At 42.7% G+C, this 5431-nt stretch overlaps 1 pseudogene; it reads left to right on the forward strand.

Annotated features, from left to right (window-relative positions):
* Positions 1-2966: 2966 nt before the first annotated feature.
* Positions 2967-4655, forward strand: LOC149166286 (phospholipase A(1) DAD1, chloroplastic pseudogene; annotated as a pseudogene).
* Positions 4656-5431: the final 776 nt, after the last annotated feature.

Consider the following 5431-nt stretch of genomic DNA (forward strand, 5'->3'; position numbering starts at 1 on the left):
CCTGATTCTCTCTACAAACAAGTTCATCATTGAGCGAAGTGTCAAATTTGAGGAAAGTCTCTCGCATGCACCTCAATCGCCGCATGCAGACACCTTTTATCTACCTCATGTCCGAGATGATGACTCAGTACACTCAGATGCAGATACAGAGCATGCAGATGCTGAAATAGAGCATGTAGATATAGAGATAGAGTCTTTAGATACAAATCTAGTGCATGCAAATGATAATCCACATCCAAGCCCAGATCGGGCTTCCAGCAGTGAATCATATTCCCCTGTCATAAATCAGAGAACATGGAGCTTACGTGAGATATATGCACAAGACCCCCCACCTACTAGAAATGGTCTTGTGGGGGATAATTCTGATCTGTAGAGGACTAGCTCAGAGTTTATTGAGCCTCCTCTTGTCCTCACTGCCACTGAACCATCACCATCCTGGCATTGTCATTTGGTTCAGTCTTCTGATCCACAGTCTTATGCTAAGGCTGCTCGGCATCCATCTTGGGAGTCCGCCATGGAGGAGGAGTATAACTCCCTCCTCGAGAACCAGACCTGGGATTTGGTCCCCCTTTCTTTAGGAAGGAAACTTGTCCGATGCAAATGGGTCTACAGGACCAAGAGTGTTGCAAATGGGCAAATCACCAGACAGAAAGCAAGGCTAGTAGCCAAAGGCTTCCAACAAGTGCATGGCATTGATTATGATGAGACCTTTGCTCCAGTAGTAAATATGGATTCCATACGCCTTACACTTGCCATTGCGGCTGCCCAGGGGTGGGAAGTACATCAGATGGATGTGAAGAATGCCTTTCTTCATGGAGATCTATCTGAGGAGATCTACATGGATCAGTCACATGGTTTCATTCAGGATTCATCTTTGGTCTGCACACTGAAGAAATCTCTCTATGGCCTTAAGCAGGCCCCGAGAGCTTGGTATGTGAGGATGGATTCTTTTCTCTTATCACAAAACTTTGAAAAATGTAAGTCTGATCCGAATGTTTACATGCTCAGGACACACGATTCTCTTCTTATCTTGGTTTTGTATGTAGATGATCTCCTAATCACTGGCAACTCGGCTTCAGCCATTGCTACAGTCAAGAGGTCCTTGCATGATAGGTTCTTGATGACGGACATGGGTCCATTACACTTCTTTCTTGGTCTTAAGATCAGCCAGGATGCCACAAGCATCAAACTCTTTCAGGCTAAGTATGCACGGGATCTCCTGGAGAGATTTCGCATGACTGACTGCAAGCCAACACCGACTTCTTTTCTATCTGGGGTCTGCCTTGAGGATGGAGGTGACACGCCATTAGTTGACAGCACTCTCTACCGACAGCTAGTGGTGAGCTTATTGTACCTCACCCACTCCAGACCGGATCTCTCATATGCAGTAGGGGTAGTTTCCAGATACATGCAAGAGCCGCATGAGTTACACTGGAATGCTGCCAAGCGCATCCTCCGATATGTGTAGGGCACCATCACCTTCGGGATTCACTATGCAGCAAGCACTGCATTGAATCTCCTTGGCTTCACAGATTCTGATTGGGTGGGAGACAACATTAATCGCAAGTCCACCTCCGGATATTCACTCAGTCTAGGATTTGGCCCTATCTGTTGGTTGAGCGAGAATTAGACTGCTATTGCTCTCTCTTCAGCTAAGGCCGAGTACAGAGGAGTAGTCAACATCACCATTTAGGCTCTGTGGCTACAGCACTTCCTCACTGAGTTAGGCGTCCAATTCCACCAGCCCATTGTCATTTGGTGTGACAACTAGAGCACTCTCAAATTTTGCAGGGATCCAGTACAGCGGCAGCAGACAAAGCACGTAGAGATCCATATGCACTACATCAGAGACTTAGTACATGATCGGGTCATTGATTTGTAGTTCTGTCCTTTAGCAGAACAAACTGCAAACATTTTCACCAAGACATTCATTGAGCAGAAGTTTCGCTCTTGCGTGATCGTCTTGGAGTGAAGGACATAGTTGCTTAGCAACTGTCTTTTCTTCCTCTTTTCTTTTGATTACATTGTATTTTGAGGGGGGGGTTTTCCCATGAGGTTTTCCCTCTTTCCTCAATTTTAGTATAAGTTGCACTGTATTTTGGGTGACCTTTGGCCTTAGTTGCCGGACCCATTTTCTATTTTTCCCCATAGTGGTGTTCAGGGGGGGTGTTGGAACTACTACACACCTACATGCAGACTTTTAGTTAGAGCATGGGACTATATGCAAGATTCATTCTGCATGATTTACTCCTTCAACTCGTTAGTTCTTCTACATGATTTACTCCCTGATTTGCTCCTTCTTTAACTACGCAATTGGTTAGTTCTTCTGCATGATTTACTCCCTGATTTGCTCATTCTTTCACTCCGCAACTGGCCAGTTCTCTTCTTGCTCATTGTTGAGTCTTCTCATTGATCACCACTATGGTGTTTAGTGTTTTTGCTCTGCAAAGCTGTGCGTTCAACCTTTACTAGCTAGATTCATCTGTGTAGATTTTATAACACATTTACAACCTAACCCTTTTGGGTTAATTGATCTTAACAGTACTAACTCTCCACAACCCACAAGTCTCATCATATTTCGTTTCGCAGTCTGAACACGCACGTTGAAGCTGGGACTGAGTTCGACTCTCCTTGCATACGACTCCAAGACTCGATAAATTGCTCCCTCGACGGATATATCGGGAAGTCATCGGGGAATGACATCCTTGGCAACTCGCAGAATTGCTTGGGAAGGTGGAGCTTGAGTCCGTTGTAAGCTATCCGTCATAGTGATTCATCATATTCACTATCTCTTGCCGCCCAAAATCAGAATGCCTCCTCCATCTCATTGACTTATTCCATAACTTTGATTTCTGTTTATGCTATTTGCATTCTCGGGCGTATAACACATTGTATTGGAGCTAAAATGTTTCCCACCACGGTCGGCCTACAGAATTCTGAAGTTGTTAGCGGTCTTTGGGTTCTGTATGCATACTGCTGTGTTGTCTACAACCCCAACGTCGGCGATTAGGGGTTGTAGTACTCGATTATACTGTCGCCGAGCTGGTCTCTCTAGATTTTCCGGCGTTCCCAATGGCAACGAATCCCTCCACATTAATGCACTGAAGAATCCCCAGGAACTCCGACTCAGAGTTGTGGCGGCACAAGATTATAAGAGCAGTGATGGAATCGAGCCTTTGAAGAAAACTCTGGTTAACTTAGCGAAATTATGGGGATATTCATCCACAGAGACTCCGGAGGTCAGACCGATATACAGCCCGATTGAAAAGCTGGGTTCCCAGTATAGAATATTGTGTGATTCGACCATCAAATCGCCCAAGCAAAAGCTGGGGGAGAAATGGCGGGAGTATCAGGGATGTAACAACTGGGAAGGCCTGTTGGACCCCTTGGATGAAAATTTGAGACGAGAGATTGTCAAATATGGCGATTTCGTCCAGGCCACCTACAACGCCATGGACTTCGATCCCAAGTCCCAAGACTATGGGTGCTGTAAATACAACGAGAGTTCGTTGCTTGACAAAGCGGGGCTGAAGAACTCTGGATATAATATAACGCAGCACATCCATGCCACTTCAGGAATCCAGCTTCCCGTGTGGTTAACGCAGAGGTTATCGTCGGATGGATTAGATTGGGTGTCCAGACGAAGCAGCTGGGTGGGCTTCGTGGCCGTCTGCAACGACGATCAGGAGATCAGCAGGCTTGGGAGGAGAGACATCGTTGTGTCGTACAGAGGAACCGTGACGCCATTGGAATGGGCAGAAAATCTAAAGGACGTTCTCACGCCCGCAGTGACAAAGACTAAAAGCAAAAGAAAATACCCTTCAGGGTGTTGCCTGGAGCCCAAGGTGGAGAGTGGGTTTTGGAGTCTTTTCACTACCAAGAACCCCGAAGGCGAGAGCGCTTCGGATCAGGTGGTGAACGAGGTCAGAAGATTGGTAGATTTATACAAGGGCGAAGAAATCAGTATTACAATCACTGGTCACAGCTTGGGTGCAGCCTTGGCTGTTCTAACGGCTTACCAGATTGGTCAAGAGCTCAATTCCAACGAGAATGCTGCAGGTAAAGCTAAAATTCCATTGACTGTGTTTTCTTTCGGCGGGCCACGAGTGGGTAACCGTGCGTGGGCTGATAAAATGGAGGAAATGGGATGCAAAGTGCTGAGAATAGTCAACACCCACGATGTGGTCACCAAGGTTCCGGGCCTGTTGCTCAACGAGCGCTGGATTCTGCAGCAGCAACGCTCAAAATATGTAGTTGTGTCGAAGATCTTCGACGTTCTAGACAGGATGCCATGGGCTTACTGTCATGTTGGGACCGAGCTTCGTGTGAACAACAAGTATTCTCCATATCTGAAACCCGATGCAGACATGAGCTGCTGTCATGATCTGGAAGCGTATCTCCATCTTGTGGACGGTTACCTGAGTTCCAACTGTCCATTCAGATCCACAGCTAAAAGAGACATCGTGAGGCTTTTGATGAATCAGAGATCCAATGTCCTTCTCAAGCCAAAGCCATTAAAGAAGAAAGAAGGGTACAAAGATTCAACCAAAAGTAAATCAGAGACCTCCAACTTGTTTGTGAAGCAAAACATATTGTCTGACAGTCGACACGATGATTCAAGCGAGAGTGGAGAGACTCGTCCCCGAATCTATTAATTGATAGACCGAATATTCATTCCAACCTCACACCGAATGTATTAATTCATAGACTGAATATTCATTCCAACCTCTAAATTATGTATATTTGTTAGCATATATGTACAGCGATTCTTTTAATGGTCGATTTCCTGAATATTTTGGAATGGCCTTGTCCAAGCAAAAAATAATAATTTTGTTCCTAAAAATATTCTCACACTGATTCATCCAATTCGAAAGTATTATTGAATAAACGATCAAAGTTAAATTGAAATATAAATAAACAATCAAGTTTTATATATATTAACACACCAAATATTATAATTGTACATGTTTTAGAATATTTGTTAAAATAGATCATTCAAATATTATAATTAATTAAACTGTTATTTTAGCAGTTTCTGAATCTCACACTGTTAAAGTATTTTGTGCAATAACTATTACTTTAAACCTTTTGTTTCATTTACATAATATTTCAATTAAAAATTACAATGATGAATTAAAATGTATTAGAGTATGAAATTTGCCTAATTACCAATTTGTATTCATCCTTTTAATCTTAATGTCCTTAAAATCACAAGAACTTGTAATATAGTCATTTTAATTTTTTTTACCAATTTGTATCAACCTTTTTAATTTTAATATATTTTATATCACAAAAACTTATAATATACTCATTTTATTTTTTTACCAATTTATATCTACCTTTTTAATTTTAATGTCTTTTATATTTCAAAAATTTATAATATACTCATTTTAATTTATTTTTACTATTTTCTCAAACAAGCATAATATAA

This window comes from Pinus tabuliformis, chromosome 5_1 (assembly GCF_031772625.1).
Source record: "Pinus tabuliformis cultivar Carrire ecotype Pingquan chromosome 5_1, CPIR1, whole genome shotgun sequence".
Taxonomy (NCBI): Eukaryota; Viridiplantae; Streptophyta; class Pinopsida; order Pinales; family Pinaceae; genus Pinus; species Pinus tabuliformis.